Source organism: Lontra canadensis, unplaced genomic scaffold (genome assembly GCF_010015895.1).
Source record: "Lontra canadensis isolate GAN:19392208 unplaced genomic scaffold, GSC_riverotter_1.0 scaffold1, whole genome shotgun sequence".
Classification (NCBI taxonomy): Eukaryota; Metazoa; Chordata; class Mammalia; order Carnivora; family Mustelidae; genus Lontra; species Lontra canadensis.
The window spans coordinates 18,108,538-18,128,248 of NW_022630995.1; the positions used below are offsets into that span (position 1 = coordinate 18,108,538).

A 19,711-nucleotide genomic window follows, 5' to 3' on the forward strand; every position below is an offset into this window, starting at 1 on the left:
AACCTTATGTGGTTTCCCTTGTATGTTTCTTGCTGTTTTAATTTTTTTCTTTATCACTACTTTTTGCCATTTTGTTTACCATGTGCCTTGGTGTGGACCTCCTTAGATAAATTTTTTTAGAGATCTCCGTGCTTCCTGGATGTGGATATCTATTTCCTTCCCCAGTTCAGCTATTATGTCTTCAAATGAATATTCTGCCCTCTTACCTCTCCTTCAGAGATCTCTATGATGTGAATATTATTATGCTTGCTCAAACTCTAAGTAAAAGAAGTTGAAAATGTACTATCACCAAAAGATATTGACTTGAATCAATACATAGTTGAAGGAGAGATGATGATTACATTAAAAATGGCTTTCTGCAAGTCATACCAAAAAAGGATGAATGAAGAGATAAATTTGCATTTATTTTCCTACTTCAAAGCATCACTTTGTAAGAACATTTAAACAAACGTTATGAAAAGAATATGCTCATTTGTGGGGCACCTGGGTGGCTCAGTGGGTTAAAGCCTCTGCCTTTGGTTCCGGTCATGATCCCAGGGTACTGGGTTCGAGCCCCACGTTGGGCTCTCTGCTCAGCGGGGAGCCTGCTTCCTCCATCTCTCTCTCTGCCTGCCTCTCTGCCTACTTGTGATCTCTGTCTGTTAAATAAATAAATTAAAAAAAAAAAAAAGGCAATTCTAAATAAAAAAAAAAAAAGAATATGCTCATTTGTAACCAGAAGATTTTCAGATATTTGATTTAATTGGCATAGAATATAATAAATATTCTTGAGAAAGTAGATATAAAAGATGTAGCCTTTAATAAATAACATAGAAGTTTTCTAATATTAATAATAAATTTTACTGAGGTAGTCTAATACAAATTTACCACTCTTTCTATTTCTAAAAGAGTTTATGTGAGCAAATATATTTTGTAGATTTTAATAAGTCTTAAATTATTATTTTGGGATTATAAGATAAAATGTAAGTTATACTTAATGAATCATTTTAATGCCTAGAAATTTGCCTAACTCCATGAAATAAATCCATCATTAGAAATACATAAATCTAAAATTATTTAAGTTGACACATCTTCCTGTCAACCATATTGGAGTCACTAAACTGAATTTTAATTATATCCTGTTAATCAACTATTTTTATATTCATTTATCACTTGGATATCCTCTACTATTGCCAAAATCCTCGTTTAATGTTGACTGCTGTTGATATATTTCCTTAATCTTTAAATAGGATACTGATCTTAATATTTGTTCTTAATATATAATTATTAATTTTTATATTACATCTTTATACTATTTCTATATTATGTATACTATATATTATGTATTATATATGTAATACAATATCTAATATATCCTATTTCTATTATATTTATAATAAGAATTATATTAATTGATTGTATTAACTGATTAATTACATTAATTGATTTATTAATTAATTACATCAATTGATTAATTGATTTATAATATAATTGATAATTATATTAATTGATATAAATCAATTAGTATAATTAAAAACAGATCCATGTTTAAAGAATAAGGAAATATATCAATAATAGTATACATTAAACAAAGATCATTATTTATTTATTTACTGTGTAGGATTATTTTTTTCAAATGTGAGACCAGATTCTGGTGGATCCCAATACCTATCACTATGCTTAGCATGCAGTTGGTGCTCAATTTTTACTGAGTAAGCAAACATTTTTGCATCTGTAATGTTTAGTACTAATAAATAACTGTAACATTGGTCCTGTGATTTCACTCAAAAGACCCATAAATCTTACTTCAGAGATGCACTAAGAATTTGGCATACTAAAAAGTCCAAATTTTGGCAAAAGATGATCATTTACATAAAGATGCTTGGAGATTCTGATTACCAAAAGCATTTCTTTATTTGGGTGGTCTCAAAGATGAGATCTTACCACAGAACGGGACCTTGAAAACACATGGAAATTTCACATTGGTAATAATTATAAATCTTTGTAGTAATTGTCCATGATATAAATTAATGCTGTGCCATTTATGGGGAAAATGGATTGTGACATAAGTAAGGTTTTTATTAATCACAAGTTGCTGGTATATTACCCAATTTATAGTATTTTGAGATACCATGTTGTCATAAATACCACCAGTTAAATGGTTTAAATTTCCTAAGATTATATATATTTGTGTTTATCAAAATATGTATTAAAGATATGCTAATCTGTAGTCTGTAAGATAATTCATACTGTCTCATAAATTGCTCTTTTAAAAAATACATGCACATTTAAAATCATGTTTCTTTTCTTACATTACAACATCTGAATAAACAAAGAATTTTAACTTCTAAGTTTAAGGTCAGACTGAGCTATAAATTGATTCACAGAACAAAATAGAAGACCATGAGAAGATGAATAAATTGTGGTTTTCAGTGAAGCAAAAAGTGACTCAAGGAAGAACAACTGCACAGACAGGATTTACTAAGAACGAAAGTTTCTTCTTTACTTAACGGTCCTACGAGCAGTTTTTAGTATGGAAACTGTAAGCCCACTGGAATTATGTTTACACTTTTTTAAAAAAGTGATGAATTGCGTGATTACAGTGTTTTGTATGGTTTATGGTCTTGTTTACCATAACATTAAATCTCTTAAAACAAATTTTGCCAAGAAAAGGGATTTAAAAGAAGCCAATACAATTTCCGCAAACTCTAACAAATATTATTAAAATCGTCAAAAACACTCAAACAGTTCATTTTGGGAAAAATCATCTGATGTGAACCTCTTATTATTTGTAAGTTAATACTATTTATTTATCTATCTACTCAGCCATTCATTCAACAAACAGCTGTTGAGTTTTATTATATGCCAAGAAATAAGCTTTATTCTCTGGGAGATGAATATGAATATAATGAATATTAATGTTATGGTTCTTATCCAAAAGCTATTTATTCATGAGTAACTTTCTCAAACTTTTTAAGTAGTAGCTTTCTTCTGTATTAAATGAGGATAATAATTTGAAACTCCTTCACAGGAATTAAATCAATTGTCAAGCAGTGTCAGGCGCATAATAAGTGCTCGATCAAAGTTGCATATCCAGTGTGTTTTGATCCTGCTAGGGTTTTAAATGTATATAAGAAATACATACAAAATCATAATGGTGTAAAGGCAGGAAGAGACATCTGGGGTTCCTAACAGCATCTAATAAAACAACTCTCTGTCTCCATGTTGCCCAAAACATCCAGGTTCCTTTGGTCAGAGCTGTCTAATTGCCTTGATGTCTGCCAATGGAGTTTCTTATCTATGTGTTCTCCAGTTTAAAATTTTCAATGATAAAGACTAAAAAAGACCACTAATTTTAGAGCTCTAGAGTGTATGTTTGTGTCCCCCCCCCCAAAATACTTGGGTTGAAATGTAATCCCCAATGTGATGGTATTTGGAGCAAGAGCCTCTGGAAGGTGATTAGGTTATGAGGACAGAACCTTCATGAATGGGATTAGTGTCCTAATAAAAAAGAGCCCAGAAAGATTCCTTCCCATTTCACCATGTAAGAATATAGTAAAAAGATGACTATCTGTGAACCAGAAAGCAGCCCTCCTCGTCAGTCAACAAACCTGTCAGCATCTTGAGCTTGGACTTGCCAGCTTACACATTGTGAGAAATAAATTTCTGTTGTTTATAAATTGCCCAGTCTATGGCATATCTGTTATAGCAGCCCGAGGGGTCTAAGACATTTAATTAATGCCTTTGCTTTACATTATAGTGGGACTGATATAGACTATGAGAATTTCTTTGTTATAGAATTTTGACTTCTTTTTCAGTATATAATCATTGTATAATTTCTCTCTCTCTCTCTCTCTCTCTCTTTTTTAAAATTTTATGTATTTATTTGACAGAGATCACAAGTAGACAGAGAGGCAGGCAGGCAGGGGGCGGGGGGCGGGTAACAGGCTCCCTGCCAAGCAGATAGCCCGATGGAGGGCTCGATCCCAGGACCCCGAGATCATGACCTGAGCCGAAGGCAGAGGCTTAATCCACTGAGCCACCCAGGTGCCCCTTATTATATAATTTCTTACTTCCTTATAGCCTCACATATGAATATAAAGACTTATTTCACAATGCCTTCCATCTACTGATCAAGAACTGATTCTGTACCACAGGGGTGAAGGAAAACGTGAATTTGGATCTGCTAAAGACAAAGAATACATTTAGTTACAAATTAACAGCATAATTTGAAGAAAATGTAGGAGAGGATAGGTTAGAGAGTATATGGTGTATACTTTTAGAAATTAACACCATTATTATTTTACTTCATTTATTCGCCTGTTTGTTAGAGTATGTCTTGCTAGAGAAGTCTTACAATGTTTATAGGTATTTGGTGTGGGGCCATGCCAAAAGATTAAAAATGAAAGGAGATAAGATTATGCACTGAAAGAAAAGAAAGATTTCAAATAAAGTCAGATAATACACTAATGATATAATTGGGTAGATTAAAAGATAAGCGAAAGTTGAATAAGGGAAAACATAAGATGCCATAATAAGTGGGAAAACCACAATAAAACAAATTAATAATCAGACTTAATTGACTTCCTGCCCTGACAAGAATGGTATACAGAAGACATCAATGTATTCCATAGAAAGCCCAAGAAGGGGCTAAGGAGAAGCAATCTAGCTGGATATTTAGATGACATTAGACAGGGGCCCCTATCCTTAAATTTTAATATATTTTTTCTTCCTAATAACTAGCTACTTGCTCCAGTAGTACTACAAATTAAATTATGACTTCAACAGTCTGAAAATTGTGGATACTGTCTATTTTTCCCATTTATATATATATTTGCTGAAATATTTTTGGTAGTTATATATATCTAGGGTTATTTGGGGGATGGGATGATGAAGCTTAGGTTTTCTAAGGCCCCTAAAACATCCCTTGACACTAAACTTGCTAAATTGATTTGAAAACAAGCACACCAGTTACATGTGGATTTTAATATTTACTCTACCACTGAACTAACTGTATGACCTTGACAGATTATTTAACATCTCTAAGCCTTAGTTCCCTCATCTGGAAAATTAGAGAGTGGATGAACTCAAAGGTCATTTAAAGTTGTAAAATTAGTTGAATTTTTATTCTATAATTTTTGGGTTCTTGTCCTACATTTTTTACTAATTGCATAGCATCTGGCAAGCCCCTTCTCTGCTTCAGGCATCTATTTCCTTATCATTAAACATGGGAAATAAAGTAAATGATTAATAATGTCCTTTAAGCTTAGAGTCCAAGTTGAATAGGTGATTGATAATACCATACGGGCAGGTCCATGTTATATAAATTATGATGTTATATTTTTGTTGAGCAAGTAGATCAGCTTTCATCAGAGGAAAAAAATAACCTTGTTCAAAAAAATTATAACAACCAAAGGAAATAAAATGGGCACACCTGCATTGCTAATGACACTAAAATTGTACAAATTTTACACTAAATTTTCAAAAAATATCCTTTAAGTAAAGTTAAATTTCCTTGCATAAACTATCAAAATTGCATGTTACATTTAACACTTAATTTTATTAATTGTACCTATCTTATCTTCACCAGACACATTAAAACTACTGAGTCCTATGCCAAAACATATCTTGTAAATCCCCTCTTATATACCACAGATACCAAGAGAAAAGTACATTCAAATAGCAAGTATAGCGCTACTAGAAGAAAAGAAAATCATATATATTTTTTTCCTCAAATTCCACTTTTCTTTTCTGTTATGTGCTGAATTGTGAGTCCGGATAAAATTCCGGTATTAACGTACTAACCCCCAGGATCTCAGAGTGTGACCTTTTATGGAGACAGAATCTTTACAAAGATAACCAAGTTGAAATGAGATTATTAGGATGGGGCCTAATCTAATATGGCTGATGTCCTTAGGAGAGGAAATCTGGACACAGAGACACGCATAGAGGGAAGAGTACATAAAGAAACAGGGAGGGGTACCTGGGTGGTGCAGTGGGTTAAGCCTCTGCCTTTGGCTAATGTCATGATCCCAGGGTCCTAGGATCGAGCCCTGCATCAGGCTCTCTGCTCAGTGGGGAGCCTGCATCCCTCTCTCTCTCTCTGTCTGCCTCTCTGCCTACTTGCTATCTCTCTCTGTCAAATAAATAAATAAAATATTAAAAAAAAAAAAAAAAAGAAACAGGGAGAAGAGAACCATCTATAAGCCAAGAGGAAAGGACTAGAACAGCTCCTCTAGTAACAGACATTAGAAGAAATCATCCCTGTGAACACCCTGATCTCAGCCTTGTGGCCTCTGCAACTGTGGGAAAATAAATTGGTGTTGTTTAAGCCACCAGTCTGCTATGCCTTGTTACAGCAGCCCTAACAAACTAATACAATGTTCTTTGGCAAATCCTCTCATCTTCCTTTTCCTAGAATCAATACACTTTTAGACTTCTCCCCACAAAACTATGAATTGGAAATCATAAATCTCAAGAAAACAGTTTATAATTCCATATAAACAAATAGGGGAAAAACAGTTTCATTCTAGCAGTATTACAGCTAATATTAATAGATCTCCTATCAAAGTACACTGAAGAAATGACATTAATGAACTGATATATCCAATTTCCATTGATTTGGCCTTATGTTTTAGTTCCAACTTATTGTCAGTCCAGAAAGATTTATTATCCCCTATCATCATCAATAGTGCCAAAATAATATGTGATTCAATATAAATTAAAAATAAACTTTAAGTCTACTTAAAATACTAATACAGAGCTATAGTCAGCTTATGAGTAATAAATTTACTCAGGCAAACCTGAGTTTAGAATTAGGCAAACCATAGGATAGATAGCATGATAAGAATTAACACTATGCCATATATATGGCATAGTGCATATATATTTATATATACACATATATACATGTATATATGTATATATGCATATATAGATATATATCCCACTAAATGAGATCTTTTAGCTAAAAATAATTTCTAAAGTCGACCTCAGAATTAAAATAATAATTCACATATATGGAATTTTAATGAAATTTACAAGTTATAATTTGTAAGTCTCCCTGAAATAGAACAACAGTGTGTTTCATAATAGAGAGAAACATGTGCAGAGAGTATTTGCATTCTCTACAAAAGCCTGAGCAATATTTATTTAGCCGAAGGCTATGGAAATTTCAGGTATTCAAAAATTCATCTAGAGTTAAGTCAAATATCCTGAAAAGACTTCTGTCTTTCCTCCATCCCCAGCCTCCTGAATCATCTGGTTTTTGTTCGTTTGGGTTTTTTAAAAGATTTTATTTATTTGACATAGAGAGAGATCACAAGGAGGAAGAGAGGCAGGCAGAGAGAGATGGGAAGCAGGTTCCCCGCTGAACAAAGGGCTTCGTGTGGGGCTTGATCCCAGGACCCTGAGATCATGACCTGAGCCGAAGGCAGAGGCTTAACTCTCTGAGCCACCCAGGCGCCCACTGAAGTGTCTGTTTTTTAAAAAGCAGTAAATTACTCATTTTTCTTCCTGGAGAAGAGGTGTTAGGAAATGCAATGTACCTAGAGTTAAATGAGATTACAAATGAGATACAGGTAGAAATAATTGCAACTCGATAATTAGAAGGTCTAACATCTTCCAAACATGCTTTACTTTCTCAACAATTTTCCCAAACCAACAATTGGAAATGGAATGGAATATGTTCTTCCAAAATTATGTTCAAATGACATTGTTAAATAATGGAAAATAAGCAGAATTAGTTTCTCTTTTATTTACTTCCATTTAAGTTATTCAATATACATCTTAATAGGAATGAGTCTTGAATGGCAGAATTAATTTTCCCTGGATGGGAAAAAATTTGATGTAAGAGCTTACAGTAAGTACTTGTCAGTATTAATAATAAAGCACACTTATACTCTTTAAGCACCTTGAGGGAAAGTTAAAATAAAAGGTACTGTGTTTATTTATCTCTATGAGAGTGTATCTTTCTCCACAGTCCAGATACTTTTCGCAAGTTATCAGAAATCCAAGTTACCATGACATTTTGCCTTGAAGAAAACTGCCCCAACCTTAAATAAACCTTAATTAAATCTTGATTCTAGTGACAATGAAAACGGACCTATGACTTATCTCTTTCCCATTGTCTTATTACCACAGTAAGGAAATCCATATAATCCATATATCCATAATATAGTAGCCCCTACGCAGTGTGGGAGATGGTATGGAATCAGCCAGATGGAGATAAAAAACGTCTGTAGGTTGCTATATAGGGGCAGATTATTTCTCATGTCTTTAAATTACAGCAAAAAAATAATAGTAAACAAATTCAATGGAATTTGGAGTACTGAGTAAATTCATCAGTACTGTGTTTCTCTAATGACCTCCAAAGGCAGGAATCCACCAAAGTTTCTTTAGGTACTCAGACTATCCCAATATTTCCCAAAAGACAAACCCAATCATCACAACAGTTTTAGGAAAAAATAATCTGACTCTTGGAAATTTGGATTCCTTTGGTGATTGAGAGGTCAAATACAGTCCGATTACTGTTAGTTTTTACAATTTCTACCTTGAAGTTTGGGGAAGGATGTTATATTCCAAGTGATTTCTAGAGAGATAAAAGATAATAACTATTATATTTAATATTCATTATCTCATGAAACAAACAAGTATTTATTGCAAATGACAAGCCAGTCACCATGCTAAGCACCTGATATTTGAAATAACAACACGAAGACACATCCAGCATTTCTCCCCAGTTTGGAGTTCTATTTTGCTTCCAGACAAATAGGCTCAGTGCTATACTAGAACTGTGCACCACAGTAGGTCACAGGAGCAGCAATGCTGTCTAGCCAGGGAAGGAGTCATAGCACAGGGGGGCTTCTTTAGGAAGTAATGAGTCTTGAAGCTGAATCTTTAAAGATAATTAAAAATTTGTCATGTGAATCAGAGGGGGATGGTTAAGGATCAAAGAGAGAGAAGAAAATTCCATGTTGAGTGCGTAGGCATGAATGAATATGGCATGCCCAGGGAGCAGTAAGTGCACTAAGAATCATATTCTATTCCTTCAAAACTAATTTTTGTTCTATAAAACATGCATAACGCCAGACTAAAAAAAAAAAAAAAGATACCACAATTGTGCTTGTGCATAAATACCTTATTATTTCCTCTTTAGGTCACCAAATTATGCGCACGAATATGGACATAAGCAAATTGAGAAGAAAGGCACAAATATTTTACTCATGCTTTCCTTGTTTCCTACATTTTTAGTCACACTTTCATCCCCTTATGGTACTGCCAGAAAAAAAAAGTAACACATAACAAATATGTCCACACACTAAGTACAAAATATTATAAAGCATGAACATTTGTGCTGGAAAAACCTACTGCCAATGTGTCAGACGTACTGACTATTAGTGTACAAGTAAGAGCCAAATCCAGCCTAATCATACCGAATGCCATGGTGGGTGCGATCCAACCTTCTATGTTTAAACTTTTTCATTTTCTGATTTTTATTTAAGTATCTAGCCAGGCCATAAACAAAAGCAGCTTATATTGGCAAAGGGAGGGCAACTGACAGAAGACATTCAAGTCATCACGCAAAAATTGAGGGGGACTGAAAAAGATTTCATAGCCATGGATTCATGGACTACAAGGAGATTGCTTATTATTCAGGAATAACATTTGGAATTTTATGGGGTGACAAAGTGACAGCGGTTAGAGATGGTGATGGTGGTAATGACAGTGATCATGAAGGAGTGTTCACTGCAGAGAGCTTCCTCTGTGCCAAACACAGCACGAACACACTGTACGACCTACCTCATTCTTTCTTTAAATAGCACAATTATGTGATGATACTATAATGGCTAAATACGACTAAGCCCTTATTTTTCACCAGTACCCGTACTAAGTACTGTTCTTGTTTACTCCTCAATGCAATCATCATTGACACATAGTATGCTTCTTTCATTCTTAAGATAACTTAAAGGGTATATTATAATCTACATTTACCAATGGGAAAAGAAGACCCAGAAAGTTTCAAGTCAGACACTACAAAACTTTAAAAAAGATTTGGATACGTCAAACACGTTCTTTGTGGCCTAGAAAAAGGTACCCATTTCTGACAGAAGCTTAATAGGATGGATCCCCCTTTAAAAGAAAATGGTCCCATGATAGGAATCCTATAACATTTTTTGAAAAACAGGGAGCTCTCTATCTTAGCCCCTTATTTATCATAATCACCACTATCACCATCCCTGAAAGACAGAACCAAGAGCAATATTATAGGTTACAGGTCTACCAAAGGGATAAATGTCAATTTCAAGGTACTATCATATCTTACTCAACTTCTAAAATCAGCATCCAATGTACACTAGAAACGTCCACAAGGAAAGGAGCCAGAAACACATAAGAAAAATGATTAAAAAGTGTTTCAATTCTCCTAAAACCTCCATTCAACTATACTGTTCTCAGATTTTGAAGCCAGAAAAGTCAAGATATTGTTATGTGATAGAATATAAATCAATAACCCAGAATTTTGAACTAATTCAAAAAGGGTACTAAAATGCAAGATATACATTCTGACATTCCCCAAACTTGCAATGCTTCTTAAATCATATTTCACAAGCCACCATATAAAGATTGCTGTTTTTAGGGGCACCTGGGTGGCTCAGAGGGTTAAGCCTCTGCCTTCAGCTCAGGTCATGATCTCGGGGTCCTGGGATAGAGCTCTGAACCTGGCTGGCTCTCTGCTCAGCAGGGAGCCAGTTTCCCCCTCTCTCTCTGCCTACTTCTGATCTCTCTCTCTGTGTCAAATAAATAAATAAAATCTTAAAAAAAAAAAAAGAAAGAAAGAAAAAGACTGCTGTTTTTACCCATAAGCCCCACATGAGGTTTTGAGATAAAGATCTCTATTATATCAACTGTTTTATAAATATTCTTATCAAGACAACCTGTAATTCCCCCTCATAAAAAAATGCTGGAATTTATCATAGTTCCTTAATAAATTTTGTATAATAATGAAAATTTAAAAACCTAGAAATTGAAACAAAACAAAACAACAACAACAACAAAACCTGAAAACCTGATCAATCATTTAAGGTAAAACAGCCGAAATATATACTTTTATATTAAATAAACCACACCCTTTGAGAAATTCCTAAGGTTAGATTTTGAGTGCTCTTACGAAATCCAACTCTAGTGACCTAAAGCACTTTAGCATTACAGAGTGAAAGTCAGGCAGTCAGCTTGCTGGAGAATTTTACATTAGTGATGACTTATAAATGCTACTGTAAAGCAACTCCACCTATTGGAACAGTCATTGCCATCACTAAAATGCCCAGTTCTGTGGAGGGTACACATTGATAGTAAATGGATTATCGACTTTTACAGCCTTATTTTCAACAAAACCACATAGTGAGTCTACGGACCCCAGCAATTCCTGGTGCCTGACATCTGTGACTCAATGACATTTTTGTAATAAAAACAACTGTACCATGCATCCACTAAGGACACATAATGAAAATTTGTTTTAGATTATATATGGGTATGAGTATCCAGGCTATTTAAGAGTGAAATATTCTAGCGTGTTTCTGTGTTAGGCGTCATTTTAATCTGATAGCAAATTAAAAATCACTAAGGCAAAATGCTTTAATTTAGGTCATACTCACTATTGGATTATGACTAATGATTGATATTTATTTAACAGAGAGAGAGAGAGAGACAGAGAAAGAGAAAGTGAACAGAAGCAAGGGGAGGGGCAGAGCAAGAGGGAGAAGCAGACTCCCTGCTGATCAAGAAGGCCAACACAGGGCTATGATCCCAGGATCCCAGGATCATGACCTGAAGCAAAGGCAGACACTTAACCAACTAAGCAATGCAGGTGCCCCATGACTAATGATTTTTAAGAACAAAATGTTGATAAGCCTTTCACCAGAAAATATCTGAATTTAGGGACTGATCTCTTTCTCCTCCTCTTTTTTTTTTTTTTTTTCAAGATTTTATTTATTTATTTGACAGACAGAGATGATAAGTAGGCAGAAAGACAGGTGCGGAGAGGCTACAGGGCGTGGGGAGTGGGCAGGCTCCCTGCTGAGCAGAGAACCTGATGCAGGGCTTGATCCCAGAACCCCAAGATCGTGACCTGAGCTGAAGGCAGAGGCTTTAACCCACTGAGCCACCCAGGTCCCCTTAGAAATGCCTTAATCACCCCAACAGTAATGGACTATAGAGTGCTTTAAATACCAGTTATTGGACATACTTCTAAAACTCAAGGGATTCAACAAAAAAATTCCTATTTTGGCCTCTCTTAAAAAACATAAAGACCTAGCAATACTTGGGCCCAAGTTACTACACTGTAAAAACTGAAGGTGAGCAATGACTGCCCTCAAACTGGCATGGTGGGCCTTCACCCCAGCCTGAAACCCTCTTCACTGAGTCTCACTTACCTATTGTCCTTTATATCATCTTAACCCCCAGCCACTTTCAACACTTAGTTTTACTCCTTTATATTATCTCCTGGGTCTGTAGGAATCTGTTAAGTCCGGCTTTGTTTAGCAAAATCTTTTATTTCAAAATAAGGAAGGCCCTTCCCCACTGCAGTAGATGCTCTATATAGAAGGCAGGGGGATCCTTAGAAACAGGAAAGTTGAAAGTCCTCCCATTGTCCTCAGACCCAAAGCCCTTACTCAACCTCACTAACCCCACAACACACAACCGCTCCTACCTCCAAAAATCTCCCATTCGCTAGTGCCCAGCTCATTGCTCAGTCTGTGTTAGTTACACCAATCTCCCTGTTGTTCCCCCAGTACACTTCCGTCTCACAGTCTTTTTGCACTTCCTGTTTCTTTTGCCTAGAATGTTCTTTTCCAAGACGTCATGACTCAGAAGTCACTCTTTCACCGAGATATCCTCTGAATATATGCTATATACTTGCAACATCCCCACATACCAGCAATCCCTCTCTCCTTCCATATTTTTCTCCATAGTACTTAGGGAGATAGGATTACTGTATTTTAAAACCATATTTTCAATTTCCCCTCCTCTCTCTGCTGAGCACTCCCCAAGAACACCTTCTCCTGTGAGCAGAATACTCTCTCTGTTGCTTGCCCCACCCCAACTCCTGTGATCTCAGCATCTAGAACACCACCTGGAGCACAGTGGTACTCAGTATTTACCGAAAAAAAGGTAGAATGTATAGTCTTGACTTTATTACCTTTTTAATCACTTCATATGTCTTTTGCATTCACCAAGAAAAAGATGCCTCCTACCTTTAAGCTGGGAAATAAAGAGGTAAAATTTATTAAAATTAATACAAATCGGTAGACATTTCTCCTACTGGACATTTAATGCCATTCTAAAGTAAATGAAGGACATTCAGATATGTCACCCCAAAATATGCCACATTGGCATAAGAATTATTCGGAGTTGAAGGTAATTAAGAAACAGCAAACACAGGAGGAGCTCTCTGCCCTCCTACTTTCTACATAAAAGCAGGGAATAAATTTCTCTTTTGTAAAGGAAATTTACATCTGTAAAGGAAATTTCCATTTGTAAAGCTGTCCTCCTCTCCCTTACCAGGAATAAGAGAACTACTCTGGAAACAACTCTTATCACCTGAGAAGACAGGAATCTGCATAATAAACCTTATAAAGGACCCTCCTTACCTACATTCCCAGTCACTTCTCCCAACTTACTCCCTGCTGCAGAATCCTGAATGTCCTTTTTTTCTAAGGTTTCTTTCCATAGTTTTTCATGCTTTGTTAAAATGGTATATAGGCCCCCAGTCTAATTCATTCCTTGAGATTTTCACTTCATTTCTGTTATACACCCACATGCATATGAAATAAAACTTTTCTCCCGCTAATCTGTCTTTTGTGGGTTGAATTCAGAGGCTCCAACCTTTGAATCTAAGAGAGCAGAGCAAAGTTTTGTCTTCCCTATACTGAAATTTAAGTCAGCGTGGCCACTAACACTTTTTTAAACATTTAGATATAAAATCAATTTTTATCTCTTTCCCTTTGTGTCTCCCCTGGCCCTCTCTCTGTCTCTCTTACACACACACACACACACACACACACACACAAATGGTGGTTAGGAAATAGGTTGTAGAAAATATCAATATAAATGAGAAAAACCAAACAGCTAAATTTAGGGGAGAGATTTTATAAGTTGAAATGGAGCATAATTTGTCACCCCAATATACGTTTCTATGGCATAAGGATTATTTTAAGCTCATTATTTTTAAGAAACTACAGATTTAGAAAAAGCTCTTAACCTCCCCCTCAATTGCCTAAATTTACATTGGAAAGGGGGCCTGTACTAGAGAGCTATTACCAGAAATACCTTCCATCCTAAGACTTGAAAGGCATAACAGGGTAACCTTTGTTTTCAAACATCTTGTTCCCCTTTCCTGTTAATGACCTTCCACCCCTTGGTGTCCCTAGACCCTTACCCTTTCCTTAGCTAGGCATATTATTTAAGCTTCAATTACCTAGCTACACTTTGGGTCCCTTATGTGTATGGGGCTTCTGCATGTGTAAAATTTGTTTTTCCCTTGTTCGCCTGTCTTATATCAAATTAATTAGACCAGCCAATGACCCTGAAAGGGAAGAAAGGAACATTTTTCAGCCTCTACAGTAGGTGACCATGAAGGGACTGTGAGGCTGCTGCAGCTGTGACAGCCTTGGACTTAGGACACAAAGCTGACAGATGGTAAGAATTTTTACCAGAGCAATCTCCCGGATCTCCGCCTGCAGGGTCCAGTGAAGTGAGAGTCCTATACACCCGCCCCCCCAACCTTTTTTTCTTTTCTAACTGAGGTTAGTAGGAAAAAAAAAAATTGGGAAGTAGTTTCTTTTTCATTTCTTTTTTCTTTTCTTTTCATTCTTTCTCTTTTTTTTTTTTTTTAAAGATTTTAGTTTTTCATTTGACAGAGAGACAGCAACAGAAGGAACACAGCAGGGGGAGTAGGACAAGGAGAGACAGGCTCCCCACTGAGCAGGGAGCCCCATGCAGGACTTGATCCCAGGACCCTGGCATCATGACCGGAGCCTCAGAAAGACTCTTAAGGACCGGGCCACCCAGGTGCCCTGGGAAGTTGTTTCTTGGGTATAGCAACTCTGATAAAAGATTTATTTTGAAGACTCTTGTTTTTATTGATCCTTCTCATCCCTGAGATGGTCAGTGTTTGCTTTGTCTGTTTGTTGTTTTGTGTGTCCTAAGAAGGAAAGTCACAGGGTAGACCTCAGGCAAAAGTGTCCCTATATGCTTGTTGTGGGAGTTGTGCTCACCAGACCAGCACCTGTGTAGATAAACATGGCTGGGGGTTACTATGCAAATGACATAAAGGCTGTTGCTGAGGGACATCTTAGAAGCCAAAGACACAGAACTGGTAGGCGCAGGTTGAGCCCTTAGAAGCTATAGGGCAGTAGCCACCTAATTCAGACTCTCATGTTAAGATAACTTGGTCATGAAATGAGTTAGACTGACATTAGGTTATCCACCAGCCTCAAGAAAATGGTCCATGCAGTGAGGTACTCTGTAAGACACTGCACAATCCCCCACCCAGCAGAGTTATTAGTTTGGCTCCAAGAGACCCAAACCTTAGCTAAAGCTCTTCATGTGCATAAATAAATAAGAATGGATGAGGTTTTCCTTTTTATCTTGTTCTATAGAGAGAGAGCTTGGCTTTGTGCCCAGTACGAATATTCTCACTGGTCTCCACTAGCCTGAAGGTGCATGCCCTTGGCTTGCATCTTGGGGACCCGTTAAGTAGACTGAGTTCCTGAGATAAGAAGTCACAAGTAACACCCTCTCTCTTTATCCAATGGTGCCAGGTCTTGGGGGAATCTGTCATCAAGGATCCCAGTACATAAGGGCCTTCTGTCATTTCAACCTTTGTTGTTTGTTTCTGTTGGAATCCACTAGCACCTGCCTGGTCTTCCAGATCTGTGATTAGAGGCATCTCACATTCTCACTGGAGACCAGAGACATCATTTTCATTATACAATTCTTAATGCCCGAGGACAATGAAGGTCTTTGCTTTCTTAAGCTAATTCTGAGAGTGAACTTTCTGGATCTTGTTGTCAACTGCATCTATTGCACTCTCCTTTAAGGATACCTCTGACATGCATGGTCAAGCCATAAAAAGGTTTATTGGTTTGAGTCACTCCTGAGATTAATGTAAGACCCTTCTCATCAATGTCCAGATAATGGATACTTTGAATTGACTGCATTTAAAAGAAAACGATTTCTACTGGTACCTACATAAAGACCCAATTAAAAAGAAAACACAGGGATATAACTGCAAGCCTCTGGGACTCCCTTAACAAGATGAAAAAACAGAAATTAGACTTGAAACAAAAATTAATGTTGACATCCAATGTATAAAATCCCCTTTCTCAAAATCCAGCCTCATCTGCCTGTTCTAGCTTCCTTTATCCTATAAGATTTACAAAGAGTACTCCAGCCTGATATCCAAGCCTAGGATAAACAGGCTACTCAAATAAATGCTGACTGCCAGGAAGTGAATTCAACAGACACACCTGGGATAGGCAGTAAAGTTCACCTTGTTATTTCTTATGACTCCGGCTCTCCAGCAGGACTCTATAATCACGCTCTACCAACTTCAGTTTTCCTTCCTATGTAATGTCTTTTGCAGATATACCCTAGATGCCCCACCCGAAAACTCATGTCAACCTGGACAACAGCAAAGTTTTTATATTATAAAGCCAGTTAGCCTCAACATTCAGAAGATCCTACCAATTTAGAGAGGAATTAGCATCAGATGGAAAACTGGGTTAATAAAAAACTTAATGTCTTCCCCAGAATCATTACTAAAAATTTTAGCTATCTAAATAGGTAACCTTAATTTATTCCATCTGCCAGAAACACAATTTGGATCAAACTGTTCTTTTATAAAGTAGTGAGTTCTGCATTATTATAACTGTCTCAAGGCTAAAATTTTACAATAGAAGCTATAAGGTCTGTTGGCATCTCTTTGTAAATTTATGTGTGTCTATATATGTATGTTACAGATCTGTGATATTTCACTACCTCTGGACGGTATTGCCAAAATTAATTTCTAAAGAGCTCTATTTAATTGACTTAAAATTAAGCACTTAAAAATTCATTATTTCTGGAGTTCTCAAACATATAACAGAAATTAATCCAAATGTTTTTCAGGTTCATGTGGTCTGGAGAAATATTTGGTATTAAAGCTAGTTCAAGTCCATTGGTTTAATTAAAACAAATAAGCCTCTAGAGTTATCAACATTGAACATAATACACACATACAACTTTTATTCTGTTTGGGTTTACTAGTCAAATAAGTTCACGTTTTATCTCCTACAAAATTTGTCAGCAAGAAAAACAGCTTAGGATGATAGCTGACTTTGTCTAATGTCTCACGAAGGTTTTGTGAGTCATTGAAACAGTTCTTGGGTGTAAGTAATTTGGAAAGATATAAGTAGGAGAAGAGTTTTGTGAACTTTTTAGTACAATTATATTTTATGAGATGCATACTTAAAAAGAGCTTCCAAACTAGTTTTTGGTAACTTAAAATGTTTGAGTTTTGCTAAATGAAATGAGAGAAATACATCAAATATGTAGATTATTTGTAAATAAGATAAAAGTGAAATATCAATTAGTGAACATAAATATATCTACTTCAGGCTTTCTTTTCACAGAAAAATGAAAAACATTTGCGCATATTAGTAAACATACCTTATTCCACATTAAAAGATTATACTATGATAAAATACATGTTTCTAGAAATTGTGAAATATATTAATGAATTTGCCAATCAAAAGAAGCTGGTATAATGGTCTATAATTGCTCACTTTTTAGTTTTGTTAGAAATTAAGGTTTCTGAGTGTTAATATTCTAATTAATGCAACTAATTAAAACTACTGGAAATAATAAGGGAAACAACTCTGTATGCAAGGAAACTAGGATGTCTTTGAGTTAAAAAAAAAAAAAGATATGGGATAAGGAAATGTATTTTTGTTAAAAGAAAAGGAACTAAATTTGTCCTAAAGTAAAACTGGTTATTTCAAAATGGAAAAGGGAAGAATGAAGGACAAAATAAGATAGAAAGTTGGGAAAAGAAAAACAGGGAGAGAATCTTACCTTGTATAGTCAAGCTGGCTATAATTGAATGAGTTTATTTTAAGGGTTAAATAAAATTCAGCTTTAAAAATTAGTAGTATATTTATGAAAAACTAAAACAATTTTCTTTTAACTGCTAAAAGGATAAAGATTTCCTGTACTGTTGATCTGCTCTTGATATTAAGATATTGCGAGAGGTTTTCCTTTACTTCTTAAGTAATCTTTCTAGAAAGCAATGATTGTTTCTTACAAAAATAATTTCCTATTGTCTTAATCAGGTCTCTGATTATTTAAGAAATAATATTTCTTATTATTCTTTCTTGAGTCTCCTCAGTATCAAGAGAGCTAAGTATCGCTTACTACCATGTAACTTTTTGTATTTGCTATTGAGATCTTTTATAATCACTTTGGTTAATTACATAATTAATCATGGTCTCATAATGATCTGTGAACTTTATTTAGTCAAGAGCCCCAACCTTTTGATATTTTTGATGTGCTTCCCCCAAATTAAATTCTAAATAAAGTCTTTTGGACCTGGAACTAATGTTAGGATTTAACAGAGCATCCCTGAAAGATGTCAAAAGATTTGTTCTCTCTGTTTATAAGAAGATATGGTATTCTAATCAGGCTTACTCGATATATTAAATTATGGGGGAGACATTGTCAGATAAGTGATGCTCAGCCTTTTTAGGTTATATTTGTATGACTATTTGTTACCAATACAAGGCTTTTAAAAGATTTATGAAAGTTCTGGAAATCTGATGAGTCTTGGTTTAATGTTATTGGTTGTAATTCAAGTTATTACTTTAAAATGTTGTATGTCACAGAAATAAGCAAAGTTCATTGTCAAATGTATTAAAATGAACATTCATCAGTTCTTTAATCATGACCACTCTTAAGTCTTTTGTCATTTCCAGTTGTTGTTTTACTCTGATGCTTTTGCAAAACTGTTTTATCTTTTCATGGAAAAAAATTTGAGTAAAGGTTTTTGATAAACTAAGATCATAGCATTGAACTGGGTAGGAATTTAAAAATTTTCTAATGTAAAAACTGGATTCATAAATCTGCTAACACTAGATCAAGATCAGGAAGAATTAATTACATGGGACTGAATAAACTAATGATTATAATTTTTTATGACTTTATATTTGAAACATTGCTGATTCTTTCATGTTTATTTTCCAGATTTAAGGAAAATTTAAGTTATCTATAACTTTAGAGCAAATATTTGTGAGCAAGAATGAAACTGACTGGTGACTCAGTCAGTCGATTATCCAACTCTTGATTTCAGCTCAGATTCTGTTCTCAAAGGTCCTAGGATCAAACCAAAGTCAGGTTCTGAGCTCAGCAGGGAGTCTGCTTTAAATGTTCTCACCCTCTGCCCCTTCTCCTACTCCTGCTCTCTCTCTAAAATAAATGAATGAATCTTAAAAGAAAGAAAGAAAGAAAGAAAGAAAGAAAGAAAGAAAGAAAGAAAGAAAGAAAGAAAGAAAGAAAGAAAGAAAAGAAACAATTTTTCTCCTTACCGGATCCCACCAGAATTTGAAAACCTATAGCTCAATAGCTCAAAGGTGGACAACCTCTGGGCCTTGTGCTGTGTGGCCACTCAGAAAGTTCACCAGGAGAATTCAAACTGCAAACC

General features: G+C 35.3%; 1 protein-coding gene across 1 annotated transcript in view; it reads right to left on the reverse strand.

Moving 5' to 3' along the window:
- ADGRL3 (adhesion G protein-coupled receptor L3) overlaps positions 1-19,711 on the reverse strand; it is a 792,227-nt gene that overhangs the window by 423,313 nt on the left and 349,203 nt on the right. The window lies entirely within an intron of this gene.